This window comes from Psittacula echo (assembly GCF_963264785.1).
Source record: "Psittacula echo genome assembly, chromosome: 1".
Taxonomy (NCBI): Eukaryota; Metazoa; Chordata; class Aves; order Psittaciformes; family Psittacidae; genus Psittacula; species Psittacula echo.
In genome coordinates this window covers 2,903,596-2,917,576 of record NC_137735.1, presented here as the reverse complement: position 1 = coordinate 2,917,576, position 13,981 = coordinate 2,903,596, and positions in this window count along the sequence as shown.

Genomic DNA, 13,981 nt, shown 5'->3' with positions numbered 1-13,981 from the left:
GAGGGTGCTGAGGCACTGGCCCAGGGTGCCCAGAGAAGCTGTGGCTGCCCCATCCCTGGCAGTGCTCAAGGCCAGGTTGGACACAGGGGCTTGGAGCAAGCTGCTCCAGTGGAAGGTGTCCCTGCCCGTGGCAGGGGTTGGGACTGGATGAGCTTTAAGGTCCCTTCCAACACAAACCAGTCTGGGATTCTATGCTTCTATGAGTGTCTGGTTCAGTTCAGCCACTGCTGCTTCTGGGCTGGACGTTCTTTGCTGAGTGATGCTTGGTGATCAGATAAAGTCATCTTTCCCCTTAAAGGTGGGGGAAAATTTGGAACAAATAATGCCAGTAAAAATACATATCTGAAAGAATTTCAGCCAGGCTCAGGATTTCCTTGTGCAGGTCTTCAAAAATACTTGGAGATAGGGACCGCCGTGCTAATGGGGGCTTAAAGAAGAGAAAGAGTGGTACAGTGAAATCCCTAGGGCTGGAATTGAGATGCTTTCCTTCTGCGTGGGCAGAGAGGTGGGGCTTTACCTTTGAGTTTAACTAAGCCCCATGCAACAGAGTCCAGCATAAGGAGCTGGTGTAAGACGCATGAGCAGCTGTAGGGAGAAGTGATTCTTAGCAGTCTGCTGCCATGCACTGAAGCAACCCCAAAACCTTTCAAAGGCTCTTTGTTGAACAGTGAACACATGCAGTGTGCATGGATTTGGATGTCTCTGATTTCAAGCAGGGGATGTCCGTGGTTAGTGCCCTGACCACCCAGTTCAGACCATGTGGCTTCCAACAACTGGAAGCCTTTCCAGCCATTCATCTGCATTATTTTCTTCATCTGTTTTGGCTATAATTTATACCAGATGGCTCCTAACCAATGTTTCTTGGGAATGGGCACATTCCTAGAATAGACTTGTACTTCTAGACCTGTGTTTGCTGCTGGAAATCATCCTTGACTAATGTCGTGTTGCTCATCTCAGTTTAGTCCTAGCACTGGGCAGGTTACTTGTCTGTGCCTGGCATTTTGCAGTTGAAAACCAGAGATAAAATCATTGGTCTTCTACACAAAGTCAGTCCTGGGGTGGAAAACCATTATATAAATAGTGGGGTTAATGGTCAGTGGTTGCTGTCCCTCTGGGTATCATTTTCATACAGTGCTGCTTCGGCTGCAGAGTGCTCTCCTCTGTGCTCTGACCCACTGAGCTGCTTCCCTAAAGCCCTAATGAGCTTCCTGTATCTTCTCAAAGTGTAAATTGTAACCAGTTTGGAAGTTATTAGTTATGAAGCCTGTCACTGCAGCCCCTGTTTAATTCACCTGGCCTTTTCCATGTTTCCATTAAACCCCATTTAATTAAAGAGGCTATCTCCTTCTCAGGGCAGTCATCTCCATTGGCAATAAATGTCCTTCAAAGCCTGTGACTCAGCTGACAATATGTGAGGAGTGACCACGACCCGGATGATCAGGCTTTCCAGCACAAAGTAATGAAGAACTCTTCTCTCTCCACGTATCCCGTATGAAGACAGGCTGAGAAAGTTGGGGCTGTTCAGGCTGGAGAAGAGAAGGCTGCGTGGAGACCTCAGAGCAGCCTTCCAGTATCTGAAGGGGGCCTATAGGGATGCTGGGGATGGACTCTTCATCAGGGACTGCAGTGACAGGACAAGGGGTAACGGGTTCAAACTGAAACAGGGGAAGTTTAGATTGGATCTAAGGAAGAAATTCTTTACTGTGAGGGTGGTGAGGCACTGGAATGGGTTGCCCAGGGAGGTTGTGAATGCTCCATCCCTGGCGGTGTTCAAGGCCAGGTTGGTCAGAGCCTTGGGTGACATGGTTTAGTGTGAGGTGTCCCTGCCCATGGCAAGGGGGTTGGAACTGGATGATGTTAAGGTCCTTTCCAACCCTAACTATTCTATGAGTCTATGACCCACAACGTGAAGAGAAAACCAGAGGCAGGGAGGTTAGAAATGGATGAGCTTTAAAGTCTCTTCCAACCCAAACCATCGTGTGATTCTGTGCCATCAAAATGCAGTTTGGCTTCTTTCCTGCATGGGGACATGTAGAGAAGAGAGGGGTGCAGCTGCTGTCACCCAGCAATACCTCTCATAGCTTTACTGTGAGGGTGGTGAGGCACTGGAGCAGGTTGGCCAAAGAAGTAAATGCCCCATCCCTGGCAGTGTTCAAGGCCAGGTTGGACACAGGGGCTTGGAGCAAGCTGCTCTAGTGGAAGGTGCCCTGCCCATGGCAGGGGTTGGAGCTGGATGAGCTTTAAGGTCCCTTCCAACCCAAACCATTCTATGACTCTATTTGCAACTGTAATGCAGTCACTGCTTGAGGCTTTAGCTGCAAAAATCCATGTTTCCAGCCAAGTTACTTGAAGCAAGCGCACTTAGCTGGATTGTAAACTCCATTTAATGGGAATGTTGCTCACTGTTTAACATCTGGTTTTCAGCATGAGCAGGTTGAGTCATAGCCTGCATTTCTCTGTCTGCATGAAGCAGAAGAAAGCATTTGTACTTTGTCTTGGCTAGAGGCAAAATTGTGCTTCTCCCAGGCACTGTCTCTGGGGTAAAGCCTTCTCTTTAAGGGCTTCTTCCTGCCATTCTCAGCATCCCTTCATCTGTGCTCATGAGCATGTGGTGGAATAGGTCAGGGGACCTATCCTGCCTTCTGATAACCTTTTGATCACCAAAACAAGTGTCTGTGGAACAGCAGCATTAGAAAACACCGGTGTAACCCAAGAGAAAACTGTTTACCAGCCTGAGTTCATTTCCCTGTCAGATGAGGCTGAACAAGCCCAGGTCCTCTTGGTCCCTACCCTGCTGATTCCACACTTCACATCTTCATGTGTCTGTCTGCCTTTCTGTCTTGAATATGAACAACTTGGCCAGTTGAGGTCTTGCCTTGCATGTAGAACCATGTGAATGTCCTAAGGAATGCGGGCAGGAGGCTGGAGCTCATGATAAGAGAAGAGACTGAGGGAGCTGGCTTGGTGTAGCCTGGAGAAGGGAAGGCTGAGTAGGACCTAAGTGCTCTTTAAGCTACATAATTAAGATTATAGAGAAGGGAGAGCCTGACTCCTCTCAGAGGTGTGTGATGAAAGGATGGGAGACGATGGGTGCAAGCTGCAGCAAGGGGAGTTCCAATGAGATACAAGGACCAGTATTTTCACTGTGAGGATGGTGAAACACTTGACCACAAACCCAAAGAGGTGCGGGCATTGCTTTCCTTGGAGGGATTCAACACTCAGCTGAACAATGTAACTTCCAGCCTAAATTTCTATGCAATTCTCCAAATGACCGTGAAATAAACCAGAAGGAATTGCATGTACAAAAAGAGATCATAGAATCATAGAATCATAGAATAGTTCGGGTTGGAAAGGACCTTGAGATCATCCAGTTCCAACCCCCCTGCCACGGGCATGGACACCCCACACTAAACCATGTCACCCAAGGCCTCATCCAACCTGGCCTTGAACACTGCCAAGGATGGAGCATTCACAACCTCCCTGGGCAACCCATTCCAGTGCCTCACCACCCTCTCAGTAAAGAATTTCTTCCTTAGATCCAATCTAAACTTCCCCTGTTTAAGTTTGAACCTGTTATGCAGTGTGTGCAGCCTCCTTATCTCGCTTTGAAATAACACTTCTCCTTGCAGCAAGCAGCTCCTTGCTGATGCTTGTCCAAGAGCTACACATGCAAGCTGCATCAGCAACGTGGGATAGTTGCTGTTCTACTCGAAGTGCGTGGAGTTCACAGATAACTCCAAGCAGCAAAGCTACTTTCATCTCCCTGGAGCTAACCCAAGTAGATTACGTTGCTGGAGGATGTTGGGGGAGAGCAAGAGAAGACAGAGCAGCTGTATTTAAAAATTAAGCTTAAAACCCCATAAAATCAAAGCTTTTAGGAGGGGACCAGCATTATCAGTCCTTGCTCAAGCTGCATTTATTGCCTGCGTCATGTGTCTCGACTGAATTGCCTTCTCTCTCCAACAAGTGGTGCTCCTGGCTAGTGTTAAGTGGGCAGTGTGGGAAAAGGAACTAGCAGTTGTCTCTGTTGAACCTCATCTGTGGATAACTGGGGGAACATAAGATTGTGAGGACTGCCAGGCTGGGTTAGACTCAAGGCATGTGTGTTCTAGTACCTTGCTTGCTTTGATGGCCAACACTGCAGGTTTCCAGGGATCATTTGAAAAGCTGTACTGAAGGTTTCAGAGAAAGAATTGACTCTTTTCCCCTCTTTCCCCCCAAATATCTGCCTTCCTTGCAGCGTCAACTTCCAGAAATTGGGAAGATTTTGAAGAGTCTCTTGATGGCTGTTGAGTTGCTGGTGGTGGCATAGACCCACAGTGGGTCGTAGTGGTGAGTGGTTGGGGTTGACATGGCATCCAGAGCTGCAGGGACAGCAGGGGAAGGCAGCTGGCATCCCCTGGGTAGGTGAGAAGAGGTCAGAACTGATACACAGCCTTTGCCAGGGGCTACCAAAGGTCTTGTGCTGCCTCTGTGTATTTTACATGTGTAGTGTGTTGAATCATGAAAGCCTGGAGCCTCTAAATAAAGGGACAGGGAAACCTAGGCAATGTTTGTCCCTCCAAAGCAGTCAGAAAAGCACCTTTGCAGGGATCTCTTTCTGCAGGGATCTATCCCCAACAGAGGTTAAGATGCTGAGATCTTTGCTCTGTGTTGCACAGCCTAAAGTAAAAGAAGCTAAACTGGATCTCCTGGAGAGAGATGCAAAAGCAGTAAGCCCATAAGCAGGATTCACTGGATTTCATCTGCCAATTGCAGCCCAGTTATAAGGGGAAAAGCAGTGTAGAGGTAAGGTAGCTCTTGCTTGAGATTTCTGCACAGCACATCCCTTGCTGGGCATCTGTTGAGGTGCTCCAGGCACTTAGCATCATATCTGGATTTCAGGCAGGGTGAGGTATATACCCCTAAATGGCAAAAGATGCCTACATGCAGCTATTTAGCAAGCTTGTGTGAACAAGAGGGCAAACTGGACCAAGGCCAGATTGGAGCAAGCTGCTCTAGTGAAAGGCATCCCTGCCCGTGCCAAGGGGTTGTGGCTGGATGAGCTCTTAGTTCCCTTATACCCAAACCGCTCTGTGAATCTATGAAGACAGGCAAGAAGAGACACAAAACCTGCATTGCATTTAGGGAGCACAAAAGCAGATGGAGGTTCTAAGGCAGCACAGGATGGAAGGGTTTGTGCTGGGTTTTGGCTGGGGTAGAGTTAATTTCCTTCCTAGTAGTGGATTTGTGCTGGGAACAGTGATGATCACCCAGGGATGTTTTCCTTACTGCTGAACACTGCTTACACAGGGTCAAGGCCTTTTCTGCTCCTCACTCCACCAGCAAAAAGGCTGGAGGTGCACAAGGAACTGGGGGGGACACAGCCATGACCCAAGGGCTGTTTGAAGTTCTGTTGTCCTTTATTTTCCCAGCTGAATGATATGATGCCAGAAAACACACCCTGGCATCGTGGGGTTTGTGTTTGAGACATGAATGTTTAGTGCTGGAAGCTATAAACTTCTAAAGCCCCGCACCATTTGCCCAGTCAGATTTTCATCTTCAGAATTCATGGGTTTATGAAAACATAATCTTGCAGTGATTTTTCCTCGACTCTTGCAGTTCTGCCGGCTGCTCGCATTCCTGCAGTGTCAGGGATTTCAGAGGGCTTTTTCTCACTTGTTTTCTCTCAATGAGCCATTATGGAAATGGAAACACTTGCCTGGCAGTGACAATACTGAAGAATGCTTCCTTTGCCTCTTACAGCTTTCAAAAGTAACAAGACCTCAGGGCCTGTACATACTTGATCTCTTGTTTATTATAGGCTGTCACTGACTGGCAATGATGAGAGTATTTCCATTTGCTTTCATGGGGCTGAAGGCAAATGTTTACCTGCTGCTGCTCCTGTTGAAATAAGGGCATTTTCTGTGACACATCTCTGGGCAAATCCATTGTTTGATGTCTACCGGATCTGTTTTCTGATTAATTCCCTTGTCTGGTTGATGGTCTTAGAATCATAGACTTATAGAAAGGTTTGTGTTGGAAAGGACCTTACGATCATCCAGTTCCAACCCCCTGCCATGGGTAGGGATGCCTCACACTAGACCATGTCACCCAAGGCTCACAAGGTAAAAGAAGATGAATGGGAACTGCCTGAATTTTAAGCATCAACCAAGAGATGATTCCAGAAAGCTGGTAAGGGTTCATTTTAAATGTCTGAAGAAATTCCTCATGCTTTTCTGTCTGGAAAACCGAAAAACCCACAGAGGATTTGGGAGGTTGCATCTCTGTGCTCTGGGTAGTGGGAGGCTTCTCACATCTTGGGCTTCAGTGAGGTATTGCCTGACTTTCTTGTAGCTGAGCACAATGACATGGGAACTGGATGAGTAATAGATGCAGGACAGCACTCTGCAGAGACCTCTGAGGATGCTGCTCTCAAAGTTGGGTTTAAGGAGTCCTGAAACAAAAGCAAGCCAAGTGATGCCATTGAAGAGCCAGCAGACAAGGTAAACAGAGAGCAGTGAGAGCAAGATCTTGAGCTGTGTGCTTGTTCCAGGTGCTCGGAGGCAGCCTTTGTCTTTCTCCTTTGCCTCCTGAGGAGGTCAGTGATGAATCCATTCAGGAACATCACAAGGGTGATGAAGATGATATCCAGGCTGATGGATGTGTAGGGGGTGAACTTCATGATGAACCTCCCTGGAGAGCTTAAGCAAGTGCTGGTAGCCAAGAATACAACAGTTCCATTACTTACCCTCTCTGCTGTTGTGTTGTACTGAAGGTAAGGCAGTTGGAAGATGATGCTGAAGATCCAGCAGCCAAGCAAGGATGCCATTTATGTACTGCCTGTGGTACCTGTAGATGAACTTGGACCAGTGATGGTTTGCTCTCTGGATTAAATAGAAAAACTTTGGCTCTCCACTGACCAGATGCTGATCAGCCTCAGCATACAGTATGTGTAGAGGAGGATGCGGCACCCCCTCTTATCGAAATCACTGCTGCTGGCGAAGGGGAGGTCTGCTGGAATCTCACTGTAGCAGTAGAGCAATATGTTCACCAAGGCCATATGGACAGTGATCCTGGCTGAAGGACTTAGTGCTGGATTGCATTACTGATAAAGGCAAAGAGCACGATGAGGTTGCCTATTGTGACAGTGAATACCAAGAGATAAAGATGGAAATAGGGTTGCATACCATAACTGATACCTGAAGAGAGGCTCCCACAGCCTTTCCCAGCTGCTTTCCTCACTTCTTTCTCCTTGCCTTGCCTGCTAGAACCTACCACATCTCCCTCTGTACCATGACTTGGTGGTGGCAGTGTTGCTATCACCTCTCTCCATAGGGCCATATCTGTGCTCCCCACCAAGGTTTACAAGCTACAGCTCCTTTAGCTTTGATTCCTTTGCTGCTCTTATCTCACCTGGAAGCACCAGGCAGAGTGGGGATAACACAGGGAGCTGTGCTGCAGCTGAAGATGCTGCATGTGTAATCCAAAAGGCTTGGAGGTAAAAAGCTCTGCAAGAAGTGATGGGCTTGGAGGTGGTACATGAGAACTGAGGTTAGCTGGAAGCTTGTGTTGAGCATTGGGAGGACTTGTCCTTTTGTGGCTGATCACTTGGTGCTGGTTAATGGAGAGTGGTTCGAAGGGACAGGATGGGGTGCGTGTCTGTGTGTGTGAAGGAGAAAGGGCAGAGTTGTTCTGAGCAAACACTGGGGGAAAATGGTATTAAGAAGAGCCCGTGACTGAAACACAGAGGTGTGTGCCTTAACTATGGTCCATCCCCCCTCCCTTCGTTAACTCCCACCCATCGCACTGAACCTCATCAAACTCCTCATCTTGCTCTCCTGTTCCCTCAGGGCTGTCAGACCTGCCTCTGGGCACACACAGAAATCATAGAATAGTTTGGGTTGGAAAGGACCCTAAGATCATCCAGTTCTAACCCCCTGCCATGGACAGGGACACTTCACACTATGCCCCACTCACATAATCAGATCAAGTGTAGGGATCCTGCACTGATGAGAGTAATTAGAGCTCATCAGAGATCATCAGCATGGCTGGGATCAGCATCATCAGACTTTTAGCATGAGGCAGCTGTAGCTGCTTTAGTACAAAAAGGAAAAACCTGGTATACAGATCCCCTTTGCATTTAAAAGGAGAGCATCTGCCTGGGGTTGTGTTGCTCTATGGAAGAAGCTGCCTGATATTCTGGCTCCTCACCATGCAAATCCTCTTGGAGCAGGGGTGGGATGCTGGTAGGAGCAGCCTGGTTATGGTGGGAGAATGGCTCTGGCTCCTACAGAAGCTCAGGTCACAGCTTCTGAGTTTCTTTCTGTATAAAGCAAAGGTGAGAGGTGTTCCAGGTGCTCAGTTCGTATCCATCTTCCCCTTCTGTGCCTCTTGTGAAGGGAGGCATCATTGCTGGTACACAGAGACTTATAGGGGATGTTCTGCTGCAGTGGTGACTGGGCACCCTTAGATGTGGTGAGGACTGCATCGGCTTTCAGTGGTTAAAATAGTTTCTCTGGGGAGAAGGAAGAGAATCCACTTTTGCTTTTAGGCTTCTCCAACACTCATTTCTTTCAAGGCAATGCTTCAACATCAGAGGCTGGGTTTGTTTCTGGTTTACAAGACTTCTCAGAATCACTTGACGGTTTATTTTACTGATTGCAGTTGAAACCATGTAAAATTATATATATATATATGTTTCCATTGGAAGCACAAGAAAAAACACATTTGATTTTTATTCCAGCTTTGTTCCCAAATACTGGTTCACAGCAGCTGGATCAGAGGGGGAGAATGGGACCTCCCCATGATGGAGATCAGTACCCTATTGGATTCTGAGGCCCTACTGGGGAAAACTGCTTTTGCTGAATGTGATCTTCTTGTGGCCATGCATGGAGTTGAGCAAATAACCCTGCTACTCAATTGAGGGCTCCTATTGCAATCCCTATTGAGGTCATTCCCATGCAAGAGCTCGTATTTGGTCTGTGTTGTCTTTCTGGCCAACAGCTTCTTGCTGTAAAAGTGGCCAAAAGCAGATGCTTTGAGATAAAGAAGTGGCAGATCTTTACTCTGCATTTAGGAATCAGCAGCTTAAAGCATCTCCTGATTGGGGTTGTCTTTGCTTTAGTGCCTTCAATTGACCTTTCCTCCCTGGGTTTGCATCTTTGCTTTTGAACCCATTTAAAAGAATGCCTCCTGTAGGTGAATACCTATGGGAGGCAGGAAAGTGGTCATCCCAATGGGATCCCTATAGCCTTCTCCATGCCTGACAACCACAGCCTGCTTCTCAGGTACTTCCCATCCCATTGTTGGGTGTTATTCCAGGTACAACTTGGGTGCACAGTGAGGAGCTGAGGTGGAAGATTGTGTGGAGATTAATGAATACATCAAGGTGATGGTCGTGGGGACAGGTAGTGTCTTCTGTGCAGGGCTGGAAGAACAAATGGATGGCCAGTGATGGCTGCTCAGCTTACTTTGTCTTTGCTTTGATTTAATCACTCTATGATTAGTCCAGAGCTTGAAAATTACACTATTAAACATTGTACTGTTCCTTTTATTTGATGGCTACGGGGAGAAGCTTCTGGAAGGTTTCCAGTACTTCTAATTCCATAGAAACTGTGCGGAAGTGCAAGGGCTGTCTAAAATCCCACCCAAATCAGCATCAGCTCTACTAGCTGCACCCCTTATATTTGCCTGACCAGCAATGGGATGCCTGCCCTATCCCAACCCCTTCCAGTTCATCACTGTCCTGTTAATAAGGCTTTCTTTTATGCCTGACCTAAATCTTCCTGGGGACCATGTAAGCCCAATATCATTGCTGTTCTGTAATGAATATTCATTATAACTCTGTAATGAATAACAAAGGTCAGTGTTCTTTAATAAGGTAGAAGAGGTCCATTTAATAACAGAAGTGACTGGTGTATAAAGCAAGGAGATAGAATTAATATCACAAGAGTGGTAATGTGCTAAGGGCTGCCATGAAGTTTTAGCTTCAAGAAGTCAAAGGAAGCATTGACTGAAGTTAATGGAAATTCTGCCTGCATAAGAAACACAGGTGGAAAAGGAAATCAGCTTATTTTAATCAAAGCAAGAGGAAAAAAGGCGCTAATTTAAATCAGTCCAAGTGATTGCAGGCTTAATTCTTTCCCCTTATTAGACTCTTCAGTCCCAACCCTACAGTCCTAAGAGATCTCTTTACGTTGGAGACGTAGGTGTTTGATTTGTATGCATGCTGACCCCTCAAAGAGGCACAGCAAAGCATCCTGTCTTGGTGGGGTGGCTTTTGAGCCGAATCTTCTTGTAAAGATGATTACATTGAAACCATCACTTTTGGGAAGTTGTGATGGGTGGGGAGGAAGTGTCCCCTCAGCCAGTGATCACATCTATGTGGTTTAGAGGGGCTAAGTAATTGGGATTGATGGATTGGATGGAAGGTCGATGAGAAAATGAACATGAGCCGGCTGCAGTGTGCACTTACAGCCCAGAAAGCAACCGTATCCTGGGCTGCATCAAGAGGAGTGTGACCAGCAGGTCGAAGGAGGTGATCCTGCCCCTCTGTTCTGCTCTCGTGAGACCTCACTTGGAGCATTGTGTGCAGTTCTGGTGTCCTCAACATCAAAAGGACATGGAACTGTTGGAACAAGTGCAGAGGAGGCCACGAGGATGATCAGGGGCTGGAGCACCTCCTGTATGGAGACAGGCTGAGAAAGTTGGGGCTGTTCAGCCTGGAGAAGAGAAGCTGCGTGGAGACCTCAGAGCAGCTTCCAGTATCTGAAGGGGGCTACAAGGATGCTGGGGATGGACTCTTCATCAGGGACTGCAGTGACAGAACAAGGGGTAACGGGTTCAAACTGAAACAGGGGAAGTTTAGATTGGATCTAAGGAAGAAATTCTTTACTGTGAGGGTGGTGAGGCACTGGAATGGGTTGCCCAGGGAGGTTGTGAATGCTCCATCCCTGGCAGTGTTCAAGGCCAGGTTGGACAGAGCCTTGGGTGACCTGGTTTAGTGAGGTGTCCCTGCCCATGGCAGGGGGGTTGGAACTGGATGATCTTAAGATCCTTTCCAACCCAAACCATTCTATGATTCCATGATTCTATGACCTGGGGGGTTCAGTCTGGAGAAGAGAAGGCTCAGGGGGGACCTGATCGCTCCCTACAAGTGCCTGACAGGAGGATGGAGCCAGGAGGGGCTGGGCTCTGCTCCCAAGGAACAAGGGATGGGACAAGAGGAACCGGCCTCAAGCTGCACCAGGGCAGGTTTAGATGGAGCTGAGGAACAATTCCTGCCCCAGAGGGTGCTCAGGCATTGGAACAGGCTGCCCAGGGCAGGGCTGCAGGCACCGTCCCTGCAAGTGTTCACAGCCCGTGGAGACGAGGCCTCAGTGCCATGGGTTAGTGGTGGCCTTGGCAGTGGTTGGACTGGATGAGCTTGAAGGTCTTTTCCAACCCAGTTGATTCCATGGTTCTAAGGAGGGCTCTCTGCCTTGCCTGATATCTGGGACATGCCGTGAATCAAATGAAGCACTCAGAAATTACAGCTATGTGAAGGCAGTAGGTTTATGGGGGCTAAAAAGGAGGAGAGGGAGTGAATCAGGGAATATTTATTTTAAAAATACATATTTAATTCCCAAAAATATCCCTCTCCAAAACTCACCCTTTTAGTGTTGTTTTCCTCCTTCCTGCAGTTTTCTAGAAATGAGAGAGGCAAGGGAAAGGACATTGGGTAGATGCTAGTTTAGAAAGCCCTGATTTACCTTGGTTTTAATGGGGTTCAGCCAAAATTCCTCCTGAGAGATAGATGGAAATCCATTCCTTTTCTTCCCAATTTGCTTCTTTTTCATCACAGAAATGACACAGACGGAAAGGTTTTCAGCGGCCAATTCAACAGAATAAATAGAGGAGAGACCCCATTTCATCCTGGCAGTCCTTCTGGAAGTGAAGCCAAGTCATTAGCCAGAGATCTGTGCATCTCTCAGCAGAACAGCCTGTTTTCCCTGCCCCAAGCGGGCTGTGGTTGTCTTCTGCTCCCCTACCATCCGCAGAGGTTAGGGCTTGGGAAGCTGCAGCCTCAGTGCTGCTGAATCTTGCAGCTTCCTCTTGTGCCCTGCCATATCCATATATATATGTGTGTGTTTGCAAAAGAAAAGGGCAGCTTTTGCTAACACACTTTGGTTTTCAGCTCTCCCATTCATCTTCTGCACCTTCCATAAGAAGCATCCAGCCCTGAGCCAAAAAGGAATGGAAATATCCTGGTGGGATTTTGCAGTTACATTGGTGTTGGTTTGAGGATTTGCATTTCAACAGGAGAGCAAAAATAACCCTGAGAAATGGAGCTGAGAGTTTACATTCCCTCAACCCCATCCCTTTGTAACCTTGGGTTGGGTTCTGCACTCAGCTTGTATTTACTGGTGCCACCAGCCAGGAGGGACTGGGGAAATTGGGTGTGGGGACTTCATCAGGGATGGATTTTGCTGTCATCCTGTGGTCGTTGCCTTATGAAGCTACTGAATTGGTCTAGAATCACAGAATGATTGGGGTTGGAAGGGACCCTAAATCTCATCCAGTTCTGATCCTCTGCCACGGCTCCAAGCCCTGCCTCAAGGCAGCATTTTGGTGATCTCCATCCTGCAGCAGGTCATCTTCCTAAGAGCTCATCTCGGTCTCCACTCTGGCAGGTTAAAGCCATTCCCACTTGTCCTGTCCCTACAGGCCCTTGTCCAAAGGCCCAAATCCCATCAACCGAGCACAGAGCAGTGAAAGGCAAGAGGAAGGGAAAGGGAAGGTGGTTTGCTTCTCCCAGCTCCTTCTGAAACACAAGGACAGGATGTATAAGAGCAGATGCTGGAAAGGTGTTTAATCACCATTAGGCACGCGAATGCCCAAGGGATGCTATTCTCACCTGTAGATACCCCCAGATATTTAAAGGACACAAGCAGGAAGGCTGGGTGCCGTGAGAAGGGGCTCATCTCCCTCTGATGGCTGCTGCTTGACAGAAGTTGGTATCATTGCTCTGTGCCTCAGTTTGCCAAGTGTAAAATTGGGTTGATAAAGGGTGGAAGGAAGGATGCCCATGTGCTTCTGGCTGGTCAGCCCTCCCTCATGCAGTCCTTGGTTAAGGCTTGGTCTGCTCTGTCCAAACTGGACATTTTTCTGACCCAGTCCTTCATGGAGCCTCAGGCTCTGTTGTTTTGCCCTCCACCTCCCTCCTATTCCCCTGATGGTCCTACACTTGTCACTGTCACCCCTGTTTTCTGCCTCCTCAGAGAGGTTTCACCCCCAGCCTTATCCTGGTGTCAAAGCCACTCCTATCCTATGCAGCATCCCTGCCGCAGCTTATCCTTTTTGTGGACCCTGAGTAAGCCCAAGGTCCCCCTTGCTCCTCAGAGTCACTTGCAAGACTGTTACCACTGTCTGCATGCATTTTCCATCACCCTTATGTATGGGGATGGAGCATCCTTCTGCATGCGATCAGGCACTATGTGGTGCTCGGACCATGTTATGTCCTGGTTCACCATGGCATTGCCTTTAACAGCCAAGCCTTGGGGTAGAGTATGTTAAAGGACATCACAGCTATTTATTTCTCCTTCACTGCTGAATAGAGCCATCCCCTTTCAGGGTCCTGTTATTGATGAAGTCAGGAGATCTCTGTTCATCCCTGTGTCTCCCACTGAGCAAGTCAGTTGACCTCTCCCAGCTTTTCCTTTGCCTGTAAAGAGAGGACAAACATGAGTCCAAACATGTCTTTGGTGTGATCCAAGCAGGATCTTCGTCTACCCAACATAGTCTGGATCATAGAGAAGGAAACAAATGCAACAGGACCTGAAGAAGAGCAGCCACTGCCACTTCCCCGCTCATGGGGTGACTTAAACAGCTCATGGATGTGTGTCCAGGTCCCTTGAACTCTTGGCTAGACCCCATCATGGGTTGGAAACTCTTAACACCAAATAGCCTTGTGCAGACCACGTCAAGTGAGGTGTTTCTTGTGTTTCCTGGGTCTGTGGTT